We start from the raw sequence: 17,572 nt of genomic DNA, 5'->3' as shown, positions 1-17,572 counted from the left end.
CAGCAAAACTTGGGAGGAGTTGGGGTGGGGACAGTTGATAGTTGATAAAATTATTTTAAATTGTAGAAGCCCAAAGGCCTCAAGGGTTTGTTCAAACTTCAACCTGAAACACTGCATGCATATTTCAGACATTCTGACACTTTGTGGCATCAAAGGAACACACAGTCTTTCTCAGTGACCTTGAACTCCATGCTATAAGTGCCCCACCCTCTTGTGTTAATTAGCTAAGATAAATTGTTCTGCTCTAAGAGGTGATATTCCTTAAATTTTTTTTTTTCTCTGAACACCACCCCTTCCAAATTTAATAAAAAGCCACATCTGGATTTTCCAGGGGCCCCAAGTGTGTCTAGGCACTGCAGAATGTCGTCATGTCTTTTGGTTCTCTGCTGGGGACACACCAGTCGTCGGCCTCATGGTTGGTGTTGTAATGCTTCCAGGCAGCTTCGCTATACACCGGGAGTTTTTGTATTGATTGTGTTGAGAGAGCCTTAATGTAGATGACTGCCTCTGTCCCATGGCCCTCTAGAGAAGAGAACTTTAGGTCTCCTTGGAAGTACTGTGCATAAAGATGTGATATGGGCGATCCATAACCAAAACCAGTCAGGGGCACTGCTCGGGACATCTCGACATGAGGCCGGGGTGCCGGGGTGTACGTGTAGTTAAAGAGTCAGTCAGTTGTCCTCAGAGGAATACCACCTCCTCAGTCACTCATCTTCACAGTCAAATCCTCCTTACCCAGTGTGATGTGGACCTGAGTAGGACATTTGTCGGCGTGATGCTCCATCCTTGCTCTCACTGCATTCATTTAGTTCTTCACTTCTAGTTTGGGAGAGTTCAGTTCAGCTCAGTCGTGTCTGACTCTTTTTTTTCCATTTTTCTGACTCTTTAATATAATACAAATCACACAGACGCCTAGCATTTTCATCAGTTCAGTTCAGTTGCTCAATCGTGTCTGACTCTTTGCGACCCCATGAACTGCAGCACACCAGGCCTCCCTGTCCATCACCAACTCCCGGAGTTTACCCAAACTCATGTCCGTTGCATTGGTGATGCCATTCAACCATCTCATCCTCTGTTGTCCCTTTCTCCTCCTGCCCTCACTCGTTCCCAGCATCAGAGTCTTTTCCAATGAGTCAGCTCTTCACATCAGGTGGCCAAAGTATTGGAGTTTCAGCTTCAACATCAGTCCTTCTAATGAACACCCAGGACCGATCTCCTTTAGGATAGACTGGTTGGATCTCCTTGCAGTCCAAGGGACTCTCAAGAGTCTTCTCCAACACCACAGTTCAAAAGCATCAATTCTTCCGTGCTCAGCTTGCTTTATAGTCCAACTCTCACATCGCCATCTTTAATAAGTTCAACCACATTGCAGTTTTGATTTATGCTTCCAAGGTGTTCTCGATGCGATAGGCTTCCTTTGCCTTTTCCACCAAATAATAAAGAGTGCTGATTAAGTAACATTCTAATTGAAATTCAACTCATGTAGAAAGGATCCAAAAATTACTTAACATTCTGGCTGATGACAGGATCCACCCGAGAGCTCTCCTTGTACCCAACCACACCTTCAGCCATTGTGGGAATCACCTCATTGTGTCGGTTCCTGATCTGTATCACTGCATCTGTAAACTCATAAACAGTTTTAGCATCTTCAGCACTTTTGTCCTTAAACCAGCTCTGTAGCAACTGAACTGATGGTGTCCAGAGAAGATAATCTGGAAGGAGATTGTATTTCATTGTATTTGCCAATCTCACAGGCACCTCTTGCCGCAGAAACAGAAGTGAGGTCTTTTCTCAAGCAAGCACAGATCCGAAGTCCAGGAACTGCTTCTTGCAGCGCCCTGGAACTGCGAGAAGCGCGCAGAAGTTGCCCTTGGCCCGGAACGCCGCGCCCGGGGCCTGGGCCGGCCGCTCCAGCCTCCTGCCGAGGTCCGCCCCAGGAGCCAGGCCCGGGCGCCTGGGCAGGGCGGGACGTCAGCAACGTGGCGGCCTCGGGGGTGGGGAGGCGCGGCCACCGCCCGCCTTCCCGGAGCCCGGCCTTGAGCCTTCTTGAATTTTACGTTCCAACCGGAAAACATGAATCTACCCATGCGGTGAGCATTTTGTAAACAGAATTTAATATTTTTTTTTTTGTTGTTCAATTGGATACTATAATGCACTCTCAATAAACAATCTTTAAAAATGCCACTATGGGGCTATTTGTACTTTTCTACTTAATTTTTATGAAAAACATTTTTTAAAATGTCATTTTCAGTTCAGTTCAGTCGCTTAGTCATGTCTGACTCTTTGCGACCCCATGGACTGCAGCACGCCAGGCCTCCCAGTCCATCACCAACTCCCAGGATTTACTCAAACTCATGTTCATTGAGTCTGTGATGCCATCCAACCATCTCATCCTCCATCGTTCCCTTCTCCTCTTGCTTTCAATCTTTCCCAGCATCAGGGTCTCCATGTAAATGAGGCAGCATGAAAAGGCAATAAAGGATGATTTGAAAACCAGGAAAAGAATGATATTTTATCAAAAAGGATCATCAAATTGACAAGAAGCCTGCTAGTCAGTCTGGACTATTTATTTATTGCTAGAACTTCTATTTGCTATAGTTTTGTAAGGATATCTCTCCTTATTGTTGGTGGTCTTTATTGCAGAGCTTCTAATAAAACTGGTGCTCTGTTGGTTGAAAAATTGATAGCATGGGATCCTTATTTTATTCAACAAACTCTATTGGCCGTCACATGAGCTCATGTAACCACAAAGACGTTCGTCTAAAGCTGAAAACAGACACGTTGCTTTAGAATTGGGACTATCCAGAGAAAGACAGAGGCTCTGCGACCCTTCTACTTTTATGCGATCCTTAAAACAAGAAACACTTCTCAAAGCAGGATTCTCAAAGTGGTAGTGTTCTGGAATGTTTATGTTTAACCATCCAAGCGGTATGAGGGAAACCTTCTTGTAATCCTGTTGGTATCTCTGTAGTTATTTATAGGGCTCATTCAGAGATAACTGGGAACAGCTGAATCCAGGCCCTGTGTAGATTGGCCCTGAAGTGCATGGACAACACAGGAGATGGACCCTGGTCTTCGTGCCTGCTCCTGGAAGAAAGACACATGAGCTTTCCGGTGACTGGAGTGGTTTGAGCCCGTGTTTACAAGGGCAAAGATAAATGAGAGAGGAGATGACTATCTGGCCAATGCAGATAACACCGCTGCTAACTCTGCTTTTAAAGGCAAAGCAGGAGGCTTGAGCCTGAACTCTGGGGACTGGATGAGGAACCAGAGCAACAGCTGTTGTCCTTTCCACATCTCACCTCAATGGCCAGCCAGTGGCAATTGTCATGGGGCCCCCAAAGCCACACACATACCTCCCACAGTTTGTCCTCTCTCACCCACTAGAGTTTAGGATACCAGACACCTGGTCACCCTGAGGCTGGGGTCACCCCAGAGTCCCTTCTCAGCCCAGGCAGAAGGTCATGGGGTTCGGGGGATGAATTCTGGCTGGATTTGAGTTCTGTCTCCAGAACATGTGGCCATGGATACTTCCTAATCTGTAGAGTGGGCATACCAAAGTGGTAGCCAGCTCATGGAGCTGAGGTGATCAAACATGAATTGCCTAGCTCATGTAAGAGTTGTCTCAAAGGAAGTAATTTGGGGGGAGACACCACAACTAGTTTCCACATTCATGGATGACTCTTACCTAAATCGGTTATTCATACATTAGTTGCAATGGTAATTTTTGAAGTCGATCATTCTCTCTAAATTTACTGAATGCATTAGAAGGTCTTTCCTCTCCTTTCTCATGTGTTCTTCATTTGTTGTTTAATCACTGGTCTTCAGTGTTACTTTTGAGAATTCAATGCGTTCTCATGTGGCATCCAAATCCTTATCTTCTGCTCCATTCTGTCTCCAGAAGTCTATGATTTTTTTTACGCTCAGTAATGTGAACTTTCATTATTATAATATGTCTTATTTTGGGTCTTCCTGTCATGGGTTGTGTTGGGTATTTGAGGAGTACTTTTACTCTAGGGGTTTATAGTTTAGTTTGAGGAATTTCCTCACATTCATTCTCTGACCATTTCTTCTCACTCTTTTCTCTGTTGAATTCCTGTTACTTAGATGTTGGACTTCCTCAGTGATATTTGACATTTATTTTTTATTTTTTAGGCCACCTCAGGCAGCATGTGGGATCTTATTAATAATAGTTCTCCAACCAGGGACTGAACCCTTGCCTTCGGCATTGGGAGCTCAGAGTCTTAACCACTGGACAGCCAGAGAAGTCCCAATGTTTGACATTTATACCCGCCTCTCCTTTTCCATCTTAATCCCTTTATTTTACTTTTAGAGGGGGTTTCAATTTTAGCTTTCCGACCTTCCACTGACTTAATTTTTTTGACTTATCTATTTTTAATTTCAAAGAGATGAGGTCTTTCTTGCACTCTGATGACACCTTTCTTTAAAAAAATTCCTATACTTGTGGCTATGTTTTTTCATCTCAGGATATTAATATTAACTCATGTTAACTTTGATTCATTTCCTCTGAATTCTTTTTTTCCCTCAGTTCATTTTGGCCTCTTGTTTGCTGAAACATTTTCTCAAATACCTAGCAATCCCAAAATCTCATATTTAAAAGTGGGGCACAGAAAGACTGACTGGAAGTTGTATGTGTGAGTGCATGTGAGGTATGTGCATATGTGTGTATGATGTGTGATATATGTATGTATTCTGTGGTATGTGTGTGACTGTATGTGTGAGTGTATGGCATGTGTTTGTGTGAGTATGTGTATGGCGTGTAATAGGTGTGAGCGTGTGTGTGTGTTTGTGTGGTATGTGAATGTGTGTGGTAGATGTATATGCACGACTGTGTGTGTGTGAATGTGTGTACTGGGGTAGGGCAACATGGGAAGAAGGGGGTGTGGACTGTCGGGCGTCCCTCATAATCTGATTAGGAAGGAAGCCTGTTTATTTCAGAGGAGAGTGGAGTTTTGGTTTTGGGTATCAGAAGTCTCCTGACTTTATCAAAGATGGATAATTTTCTCTTTTTTTTTTTTTTAGCTTTCTTTTTTGTTTTTGTTTCTGGATGATTTACAGGAGGAGAAAGAGGTGGGAGGTGGGAACATCTTTTAGTCATCTCAAGACAAGAAGTTCTTGTCGAATTATTTCTAGCGTTTCCCAAAGTAAGAAGACTAGCAAGAGAGAACATAGGCCCAGTGACAGAAAGTCCTTACAAAAAAAGCTGCACATTTCCTTGTTTCTTTCCATGACTGTTACCATAAGTGACAGGCACACAACCAGTGTAATGTGTAAATGCAGGATTTCTCCCTCCTGGAAGACCTGTCTAGCACATTTCACAAATCTTTCTCGAATAGAAATTGCTCTTTACTGCAGGCAAAATGCTGCTGGATTTTCACAGTTATTTTGGAAAGAGTTCCATATTGTAGCAATAGAGGTGTATCTTTCTGTGAGTGAAAGTTGCTCAGTCGTGTCCGACTCTTTGTGACCCCATGGACTATACAGTCCATGGAATTCTCCAGGCAAGAATAATGCAGTAGGTAGCTATTTCCTCTCCAGGGGATCTTCCCAACCCAGGGATCAAACCCAGGTCTCCCACATTGCAGGCGGATTCTTTACCAGCTGAGCCACCAGGGAAGCCCAAGAATACTGGAGTGGGTAGCCTGTTCCTTCTCCAGGGGATCTTTTTGACCCAGGAATTGAACCTGGGTCTCCTGCATTGCAGGTGGATTCTTTACCACCTGAGCTACCAGGGAAGCCCCGAAATGGAGCAACAGGAAATGGATTTACATTCCTTCTCTGAATTGATTACAATATATACAATAAATCAGTTATTAAGACATTGGGTATGCGTGTGCATGCTAAGCTGCTTCAGTGGTGTCCGACTCTTTGTGACCCCATGATCTATATGTAGCCCTCCAGGCTCCTTTGTCCATGGAATTCTCCAGGTAAGAATCCTGGAGTGGGTTTCCATGCCCTTCTCCAGGGGATCTTCCCAATCCAGGGTTCAAACTCATGTCTCTTTATGTCTCCTGCATATACAGACATGGTCTTTACCACTAGCACCACCTTGGAAGATCCTATCTTTCTGGGTCTTTAAAATTTCAAATTCCTAACATCTGATGACACCTATACAGATTGAAGAAGTTCTTGCAAAGTCAGGTAGTATGTAAGCGCAAGAAAACCTCAAAAGTCAGTATTCAAAGTCATTGTCCCAAGTAATCGATAAAGATTGGCAAACAAACAGATTGGCAAGAGGAGATCTTGCAATTCGACAGAGTTTAGAGAGCAGCAGATTCATGTTACTGTGCTCTGGCATGCAGAATTAATTCAAATGCCAACTTTCTATACAAGTTTTTAAATTATTTTGCTCAGCAGAGTAGTTTTTCTCAAAGTGTTCCAAGAAATAGCATAATGTGTCTTCATATATCATCAATTTAAGCCATGACTTAAATGTATCCAATTACTTACTGAAACTATTGCTTGGCCCTGTGTATTCATTTCATACCTAATATCTGCATACTTCATTGAGATAATTTTATATACTTAATAAAGCTGTGGTTCCCTTACTACTGTTTTTTTTTAAACAGAATTTCTTTTTTTTTTAATTGGAATATAATTGCTTTACAGTGTTGTATTAGTTTCTGTGGTGAAAGTGAAAATGAAAGTTGCTCAGTCGTGTCCAACTCTTTGCGACCCCATGGACTGTAGAATCCATGGAATTCTCCAGGTCAGAACACTGGAGTGGGTAGCCTTTCCCTTCTCCAGGGGATCTTCCCAACCCAGGGTTCGAACCCAGGTCTCCCGCATTGCAAGCAGATTCTTTTCCAGCTGAGCCACAAGGGAAGCACCATGAACTGTATAAAAGGACAAAAAGATATGACACTGAAAGATGAGTCCCCCAGGTCTGAAGGTGTCCAATATGTTCCAGAGAAGAGTGGAGGAGAACTACTAACAGCCCCAGAAAGAATGAAGTGGCTGGGCCAAGGCGGAAATGACACTCAGTTGTGGATGTGTCTGGTGGTGAAAGTAAAATCCGATGCGGCAAAGAATAGTTTTGCATAAGAACCTGGAACGTTAAGTCCATGAATCAAGGTAAATTGGACATGGTCAAGCAGGAGATGGTAAGAATAAATATCAACATCTTAGGAATCAGTGAACTAAAATGGACAGGAATGTGCAAATTTAAGTCAGATGATCATTATATCTACTACTGTGGGCAAGAATCCCATAGAAGACAGGCAGTAGCCCTCATAGTCATCAGAGGAGTCTGAGATTTACTACCTCGGTGCAATCTCAAGACATAATGATCTTGGTTCATTTCCAATGCAAGCCATTCAACATCATAGGAATTCAAGTCTATGCTCCTATCACCAATGCCTAAGAAGCTGATCAGTTCTATGAAGACCTAGAAGACCTCCTAGAACTAACACCAAAAAAAGATGTGCTATTCATCATTGGGAACTGGAATGCAAAAGTAGGAAGTCAAGAGATACCTGGAATAACAGGCAAGTTTGGCTTTGGAGGACACAATGAAGCAGGGCAAAGGCTAACTGAATTCTGCCAAGAGAATGCACTGGTCATAGCAAACACCCTTTTTCAACAACATGAGAGATGATTTAACACATGGACATCACCAATTGGCCAATAACAAAATCAAATTGAGGACAGTTTTCTGTAGCTGAAGATGAGGAAGCTGTATACAATAGCAAAAATAAGACCTGGAGCTGACTGTGGCTCAGACCATCAGCTTCTCATAGCAAAACTCAGGCTTAAACTAAAGTAGTGGGGAAAACTACTAGGCCAGCCAGGTATGACTTAAATCAAATCCCCTATGAATATGCAGTGGAGGTGATGAACAGATTCAAGGGATTAGAACTTGTAAACAGTGTGCCTGAAGAACTATGGACCAGCGGTCTGCAGTATTGTACAGGAGGCAGTGAACAAAACCATTCCAAAGAAAAGGAAAAGCAAGAAGGTAAAATGGTTATCTGAGGAGGCCTTCAGTTCAGTTCAGTTGCTCAATCATGTCTGACTCTTTGCGATCCCATGGACTGCAACATGCCTGGCTTCCCTATCCATCACCAACTCCTGGAGCCTACTCAAAGTCATGTGCATTGCGTCGGTGATGCCATCCAGCCATCTCATCCTCTGTCGTCCCCTTCTCCTCCCACCTTCAATCTTTCCCAGCATCAGGGTCTTTTCCAATGAGTTGGTTCTTCGCATCAGGTGGCCAAAGTATTGGACTTTCAGCTTCAACATCAGTCCTTCCAATGAATATTCAGGATTGATTTCCTTTAGGATTGACTGGTTAGATCTCCTTGCAGTCCAAGAGACTCTCAAGAGTCTTCTTCGGCACCACAGTTCAAAAGCATCAACTCTTCAGTGCTCAGCTTTCTTTATAGTCCAACTCTCACATCCATACATGACTACTGGAAAAACCATAGCTTTGACTAGATGGACCTTTGTTGGTCAAGTAATATCTCTGTTTTTTATCATATCAGTGTATGACAAAACCCACTGAAATGTTGTGAAGTAATTAGCCTCCAACTAATAAAAAAAAAAAAAGTAATATCTCTGTTTTTTAATATGCTGTCTAGGTTTGTCATAGCTTTTCTTCCAAGGAGCAATTGCCTTTTAATTTCATGGCTGCAGTCACCATCTGCAGTGATTTTGGAGCCCAAGAAATTAAAGTCAACCACTGTTTCCCCATCTATTTGCCATGAAGTGATGGGACTGGATGCCATGATCTTAGTTTTCTGAATGTTAAGCTTTAAGCCAAGTTTTTCACTCTCCTCTTTCACTTTCATCAAGAGGCTCTTTAGTTCTTCTTCACTTTCTGCTATAAGGGTGGTGTCACCTGCATATCTGAGGTTATTGATATTTCTCCCGGCAATCTTGATTCCAGTTTGTGCTTCATCCAGTCTGGCATTTCTCATGATGTACTCTGCATGTAAGTTAAATAAGCAGGGTGACAATATACAGCCTTGACGTACTCCTTTTCCGATTTGGAACCAGTCTATTGTTCCATGTCCATTTCTTTCTTTCTTTTTTTAATTGTTTATTTATTTGGCTGCATGCAGGATCTAGTGAAGTCATTCAGTTGTGTCTGACTCTTTGCGGTCCCATGGACTGTAGCCTACCAGGCTCCTCTGTCCATGGGATTTTCCAGGCAAGAATACTGGAGTGGGTTGCCATTTCCTTCTCCTCCATGTCCATTTCTAACTGTTGCTTCTTGACCTGCATACAGATTTCTCAGGAGACAGGTCAGGTGGTCTGGTATTCCCATCTCTTGAAGAATTTTTGAAGGATCTTGAAGATCACAGTTTGTTGTGATCCACACAGTCAAAAACTTTGGCATAGTCCATAAAGCAAAAGTAGATATTGTTCTGGAACTCTCTTGCTTTTTCAATGATCCAGCGGATGTTGGCAATTTGATCTCTGGTTCCTCTGCCTTTCTAAATCCAGCTTGAACGTCTGGAAGTTCACAGTTCACATACTGTTGAAGCCTGGCTTGGAGAATTTTGACTATTACTTTGCTAGAGTGTGAGATGAGTGCAATTGTGCGTTAGTTTGAACATTCTGTGGGATTGCCTTTCTTTGGGATTGGAATGAAAACTGATCTTTTCCAGTCCTGTGGCCACTGCTGAGTTTTCCATATTTGCTGGCATATTGAGTGCAGCACTTTCACAGCATCATCTTTCAGGATTTGAAATAGCTCAACTGGAATTCCATCACTTCCACTAGCTTTGTTTGTAGTGATGCTTTCTTAGGTCCACTTGACTTCACATTCCAGGATGTCTGGCTCTAGATGAGTGATAACACCATTGTGGTTATCTGAGTCATGAAGAGGAGGCCTCACAAATAGTTAAAGAAAGAAGAGAAACAATAAGCAAAGGAAAAAGGGAAAGGTATATCCAAGTAAACCCAGATTTGCAAAGAAGAGCACAGTGAGAAAACAAGGCCTTCTTCAGTGAACAGTGTATAAAACTAGAAGAAAACAACAGAAGGGCAAAGACTAGAGATCTCTGCAGGAAAATTGGAGTTATCAAGGGAACATTTTGCCCAAAGATAGGCACAATAAAGGACAGAAATTGTAGAGACCTAGTAGATGCTAAAGAGATCAAGAAAAGATGGAAAGAATACATGGAAGAATGGTACAAAAAAGATCTAAATGAACCAGATTACTACAATGGTGTGGTCAGTCACCCAGAGCCAGACATTCTGGAGAGTGGAGTCAAGTGGGTTTTAGGAAGCACTGCTGTTAATAATGCTAGTGGATGTGATGGAATTCCAATAGAACTATTCAAAACCCTAAAGGATGATACCAACAAGGTGTTGCATTCATTATGTCAGCAAATCTGGAAGACCGGGCAGTGGCCACAGGACTGGAAGAGGTCAATCCTCATCTCAATTCCCAAGAAGGGTAGTACCAAAGACTGTGCTAACCATCGGATAATTGCACTCATCTCCCATTCTAGTACGGTCATGCTGAAAATCTAGCATGCTAGGCTTCAGCATTATGCAAACCAAGAACTTCCAGATGTCCAAGCTGGGTTTAGAAAAAAAAGAGGAACAGAGATCAAATTGCCAACATTTGCTGGGTCATAGAGAAAGCTAGAGAATTCCAGAAAAACATCTACCTCTGTTTCATTGACTACCTCAAAGCCTTTGATTGTGTGGATCATAATAAACTGTGGAAAGCTCTTAAAGAGATGGGAATACCAGACCATCTTACCTGTCTCCTGGGAAACCTGTATGTGGGTCAAGAAGCAACAGTTAGAACCCTGTATGGCACAACTGATTGGTTTAAGATTAAGATAGGAGTATGACAGGGTGGTCTGCTGTCACCCTGTTTGTTAAATCTATATGCTGAGCATATCATGAGGAATGCTGGACTGGATGAGTTACAAGCTGGAATCAAGATAGGTGGGAGAAACATCAATAACCTCAGGTATGTGGATGATACCACTCTAATGGCAGAATGTGAAGAGGAACTAAACAGCCTCTTGATAAGGGTGAACAAGGGAGAGTGAAAGAGCTAGCTTACAACTAAATAATAAAAAACTAAGATCATGGCATCTGGTCCCATTATTTCATGACAAGTAGTGGGGGTGGGGAATGGAAGTAGGGACAGATTTCCTCTTTTCGGATTCTAAAATCACTGCAGATGGTGACTGCAGCCATGAAATCAGAAGATGTTTTGTTCTTGGCAGAAAAGCTATGACAAACCTAGACAGTGTGTTGAAAAGCAGGGACATTACTTTGCCAACAAAGGTCTGTATAGTTAAGGCTATGGTCTTCCCAGTGGTCATGTATGGTTGTGAGAGCTGGACTATAAAGAAGGTGGAGCACCAAAGAGTTGATGCCTTTGAACTGTGGTGTTGGAGAAGACTCATGAGAGTCCCTTGGACTGCAAAGAGAGCAAACCAGTCCATCTTGAAGGAGATCAACCCTGAATATTCATTGGAAGGACTGATGCTGAAGCTGAAACTACAGTATTTTGGTCACCTGATGTGAACAGCTGACTCATTGGAAAAGACCCTGATGCTAGGAAAGATTGAAAGCAGAAGTTGTTAGAGGATGAGATGGCTGGACGGCATCACTGACGCAATGGACGTGAACTTGGGCAAACTTTGGGAGATGGTGAAGGACAGAGAGGCCTGGCTGCAGTCCACGCAGTCACAAAGAGTCAGACATGACTCGGGGACTGAATAACAACAACAGTATATATGTGTGTGTGTGTGTGTGTGTGTGTGTGTGTGTGTGTGTGTAGCGCCAGAATTCTGAAGCATGTTGAGATACTATTTTGCAGAGGCTACACAATTTGGATTCAGAAGCAGATTAGAATTACTTCCATAATATATTTAATAACTGGCCCAGGGATGATGATATCACCAAAAAGCATGGAAACAAAGATTGTTTATCCAACTCTTTCAATTGCATCCCTAAGAATATAGCAAATGCCTTTGGGTGATGTTTTTGTTTTTTAAGTCTTTCTGCATTTCCACATACTCTGTAGTGACTAGGTACTTCCTTAACAGATACATCAAGATTAATGAATTCTGCTTTGAAACCTTTACAATCTAAAATATATAAATGAATTTATGGGGGTTTGCAAGAGTAAATACTTTTGACACACTCAAAGAGAGTAAAGCATATTATTATCATCTAGGTAAACAAGAGCAGAAAGTTCTCCTGACATCTGGTTTATATCCTCCACCCTCGATTATGGCATGATGTCCTAACGGTAAGTGTTGGAATCTTATCTCCCCAGACACAAGGGAGAGCATAAGCATACTCACTAGAAGATACACTGAAATTCTGCCCCGCCTTCATGAAAATAGATATTTCTCTTTTAGCCGTAATTCTTGTAACTCACATTTCAAGGGTCACACTCTGAACATGTATCTTGAAATTTTCCCCAGCTCTTTTCTGGGTGTGATTCCAAGTTGGCAGGAAGGACTTTGCTTGTTAACTGCCAGATAATTATTTCATCAAAGGCTCACGAGAGAGTCTCTGTTACTTCTATTGGTGAGGATGCAAATTGATGCTTTTGAACTGTGGTTTTGAAGAAGACTCTTGAGAGTCCCTTGGACTGCAAGGAGATCCAACCAGTTCATCCTAAAGGAGATCAGTCCTGGGTGTTCATTGGACGGACTGATGCTGAAGCTGAAACTCCAGTACTTTGGCCACCTGATGCGAAGAGTTGACTCATTGGAAAAGACCCTAATGCTGGGAGGGATTAGGGGCAGGAGGAGAAGGGGATGACAGAGGATGAGATGGCTGGATGGCATCACCGACTCGGTGGGCATGAGTTTGAGTAAACTCCAGGAGTTGGTGATGGACAGGGAGGCCTGGCATGCTGCAGTCCATGGGGTCGCAAAGAGTCAGACACAACTGAGTGACCAGACTGAACTGAACTGAACTGAACTTCTTAAAGGTTCAAACTCATTATACAAGGGATGGAAAAAGATACATTACACAGATGCATGGGGTTTGAATTTGGCAGAAGCAAAATACTTTTGAGATATTAGCTTTTCCAGTTGCACTGCCTCGCAGAATGTTTGCCAGATTTGGAGAGGTGTATGCATATTTGGTGTATATAAACAAATGTTCTGTTCATGGAAGTAACAAAGGTGCAGGGAACCCTATGTTGTGGGTGGAAGACTAGCAAGTGGAATGCTTGGGTCTTGGGCCTCAGCAGCAGATGGTATATATCATCTTGGATAAAGTCTCTAAATGAGAGCTGTGTGCCTTGGTTTTCTTTAATGTGAATCTATCAAAGTCCACTATTCTGTTGCCCCTTCTTAGATATTATGAGAAAAAAGCACTGGAGTAGGAGGTAGACCAAAGCTCTGGTCCCCTCTTTGTCACTTATCATGTGGCAAGACATCTGAACTTCTTTGAACTTCAGTTTCCTCACTTATAAAATGTGTGTGTGTGTGCGCTTCGTCACTCAGTCATGTCCGACTCTTGTGACCCCATAGACTATAGCCTGCCAGGCTCCTCTGTCCATGGAATTCTCTAGGCAAGAATACTGGAGTGGGTTACCATTTCCTTCTCCAGGGGATCTTCCCAACTCAGGAATCAAACCCAGGTTCCCTGGCTACTTAATACGTTTCATAATCATGACATAATAAGTGAAAAAGTATTCCACAAATTGTAAAATGTTATAAACCTTTAAGGCACTACTATTAAGCTGACCATGTTGGTAGGGGAAACTTCAGTTGTGTAGGAAAGTACAGATATTGTTATTGTTCCATTTTACTTATTGTGCTACGAAAGCTTGGGATTTGGGGGTGCTTTTTATACCATTCTACTGCTGCCTTCAAGGTATTAACTCTGTAAAAGGTCCTCCTTGGGGACTAGTATTTGCTGGTTTCCTCATCAGAGAGCGAGTACCACAGGGCCTGGTGGAGAGAGTGCCTGACGGGACCAGATGTCAGTGGCACATGGCTTGGGTTGAAAACCACTTATAAGGCTTTTGGAAAGTCACTGAGCCTTGTTGTCTTTGTCTTGACATGAGCCTGGCAAGCTACAGTCCAAAGGGTCAAAAAGGGTTAGACACCACTGAGCGACTATAGCATGCATATGCTCATGAGAGGTTGAGCTAAATAACCTCTGAAGTCCTCTCCAGTTGTAAAATTCTATTAACTCTATTTAGAGTATCCATTGCTTTTGAGGGTTCACTAGAGGGATTCAGAGTCCCGGTGTGTCCCAGTTGCATGGGAAGCCCTGAGCTACTTTTGTGCAGGAATAGGAAGAGGGATTGCATTTTACTGCCCAGGGTTGGACCCCACCCACCTCCACACCTAGGTGCCCTGCCCCCAGTAGAATATTCAACAACCTAGGAGGTATTGTGAGATGAATAAGCACCAGAGATCCTGCCTGCAGGCTTAGTGAGGTATGCTTTGCTGCCAAGGTGTTCCAGGGGCTGCTAATGTGTAAACCTACACCAGGGGACCTGACTCTGTGACTTTAAAATTACTTATGGACACAGTGTGGGGAGGAAAAAGTGGGGCCAATGGAGACAGTCGCATGGACATATATACACTACCATGTGTAAAATAGATAGCTGGTGGGAAGGTGCTAGATAACACAGGGAGCCCAGCCTGGTGCTCTGTGATGATCTAGGAGGGTGAGGTGAGGGGAAGGGAAGGAGGTGATATATGTATAATTATGACTGATTTGCATTGTGGTATGGCAGAAACCAACACAGCATTGTAAAGCAGTTTTCCTCCAGTTAAAAAATAAATTAAAAAAATCACACATAAAGGCATCAGGATGAATAAAACAATATAAAATTACCTCCCACTTTAGAGTCCTAAGACCTACATGTCCAGAGAATTAATGAATGCATCAAGCATTTCTGAAAATTAGATTTTACTTTGAGCCAGTTCATAAACCAACGGCTTTTGACAGGGAAAAAAACACAGGTGTTTGAATTGGATAGACATTGATTTGAATCTTAGATTGAATTTACTAGTGGGCGATATTATTAATGGGTAAATTGATGTCTTGGAACCTCAGTTTCTTTACCGTTGAAGTAGGATAATAGCTACTTTGCAGACTTACTATCCAGAAAACACATTAAAATATCTAGTCCATACTAAGGACTCAATAAATGGTCATTGTTCTTCATTGCTGAAAAATTATCACTAAAACTTTGTGATTAATAACACAATTTAGCTAGGAATAAGTCAAAGGGTTTCAGACCGAAAAGGTGCTTGAAATTTTTTTTCTCAGTTTTAAAGGTTTAAACTGTACACGAACAGAGCCTTTATAGAACTTGTTATTCTTCATATCAGATGTTAAAAGAGTAAAGAGGTCTTCCTTATAAACATGATTTATGTAGTATTTATGTATATTTTAGGGCTTTTTTTTTTTTTTTGCTTTTTTCCCCTCCAGTTTTCTTTAAAATAACTTTCCTTCTGGAGCCATCTGAAAATCTGGAAGATAACAGAGTTGATTCGGATTCCATGGTGTGCTGGATTTGGCTCACACAGTGCCTGAGAGCTGTGTTTGCATAGGTATTCCTAACTCTGCATTCACTGACATCTCCTTGATGCTGAAATTGGCCATAGTGGGAGTATTTACACCACGTCAGCAAACAGCACAAGTCAGATCTCTTTAATTTTTCCAGAGTCAACTGTTAAACACAAACACACCACTGGATACAAAATTCCTGGATTTTTTTCATGTTTGGCTTTATTATTTAAAATATAGAGACTTCTCTGGTGGTCCAGTGGTTAAAATTCCACTCTTCCAGGGCAGAGGGCATGGATTCCAACCCTGGTTGGGAAACTAAGATTCTGTATGCTGTGTTTGGTGGCAGCCAAAATGTAAAAATAAATACATAATTAAATAAAATATACATTTCCAAGTTGTTAATATCAGTCTCTCCTTGAATTAAGAACAAGGACTTTGTTTTATTTACTGATGAATCCCAAACATCTAAAACAATGAATATTCCAATAAACATGGGAAATAAACAACTACTTTATTACTGTTTTCCCATCACATACTTAAAAATCACTAGTATTCTTAATCTCTTCGAATGTTCAGACTGTCACAACGTTGAGGTCAAAATTTCACTCTCTAAAGCATGAAAGCCCTAAGAGATTTTTTTCAGAAAGAAATGAGTTATCAGTGCCAACTTCCTGTGCAATGTAGCAGGTCTGCAAAAAATACAACTTTGAGTTCAACTGCGTTTAGTAAGGTCTAGCTAAGTTATTCACAAGACAACCAACAACCTCCAGATCATGTGAACAAGTTGATCTATTCAGTAGAATTGTTTGGCTACAGTCCATGGGGTCGCAAAGAGTTGGACACGACTGAGTGACTTCACTTTCACTTTTCACTTTCACTTGGGACTTAGACCGTAAAGAATCTGCCTGCAATGCAGGAGACATGGGTTTGATCCCTGGGTCAGGAAGATCCCTGGGAGAAAGGAATGGCAACCCACTCCAGTATTCTTGCCTGGAGAATTCCATGGACAGAGGAGCCTGGTGGGCTATAATTCTTGGGGTCAGAAAGAGTCAGACATGACTGAGTGACTCACTCTTAACACTTATCTATCTAAATGCTAAATAGATGATTTTGACTTTGATATAATTGATAATAAGATGTTCCTCTAGGGAGTAATTAAGACTACAAGTAGCTTCTAGAAACTAGTCCTTAGAAATAATAAGTCCCTGCTGTCAACATATAAAATGTGCTTACCTTCTTATTTGATGTTTGACTAGAGTGAGGCACCTTTTTTTTTTTTTTTTTTTGGCTGCACTATGTAGCTTGCAGGATCTTGGTTCCCTGACCAGGGACTGAACCTTCACCTTTGGCAATGAAAGCATAAGGCCCCAAACCACTGGCTTGCCAGAGAGTTCCCTGCACTTCTAATCAGACCTAATAAAGTAGAAATGGCAAAGAAGAAACTTTTTTGTTTTTTTACTTCTAAGCTTTTATTAGTTGATCCACAAATAGCATATCTTATATAATAGAGCATTATTCCACAGATGCTTAAGGATGGTCAGTTATAATATCTGAAGTTAATCTATGAACACATAAAAATGTGTATATGTCTGAGTGTAGATTTCTCAAGAAAAATATACCACTTTCACTGGAAATAAATATCATGTTTAAAAACTAGCCAATTATCTCAAACAGTAATTCAGAAACTAAAATATGAAATTTGGTACTCAGAATAAGAATACATTGTGTATTGAAACTGCAGTTTTACTGGAATAAATTTGTTTAGAAGAAACATTTTTAGAGATCTTAAGGACAAAAGAATTGACAAGAAAAGGATAGATGGATCAGACAGTTTGGAAGGTGTTGTCAAAAAATTGAGTTTGTATAAAGATCTCTTGAAGAGTATAAAAGTGGAGGACCAGGAGTGTCCTACCACTATTTGAAGAGGAAGACGAGGAGCCTGATTTTTGAAGTGTGACGTTTCAAGTGTCAGAGACTTTCAAATGGAGACAGTCGTGGAGGAAAGCTGGGACTTGATAAAGCAGGCTCCCAACTCTCCCATGTGTTTAGAGAGCAATTGCTTTTCCCAACTATGTTTCCC

The 17,572-nt window shown here is 41.7% G+C and overlaps 1 pseudogene; it reads right to left on the bottom strand.

Annotated features, from left to right (window-relative positions):
• Positions 1 to 346: 346 nt before the first annotated feature.
• The window catches only part of LOC133065288 (pyruvate dehydrogenase (acetyl-transferring) kinase isozyme 1, mitochondrial-like), a 48,258-nt pseudogene continuing 31,032 nt past the window's right edge, over positions 347 to 17,572 (bottom strand).

This window comes from Dama dama, chromosome 11 (genome assembly GCF_033118175.1).
Source record: "Dama dama isolate Ldn47 chromosome 11, ASM3311817v1, whole genome shotgun sequence".
In the NCBI taxonomy this organism is placed as follows: domain Eukaryota; kingdom Metazoa; phylum Chordata; class Mammalia; order Artiodactyla; family Cervidae; genus Dama; species Dama dama.
This window is presented reverse-complemented; position numbering and strand designations above follow the sequence as displayed.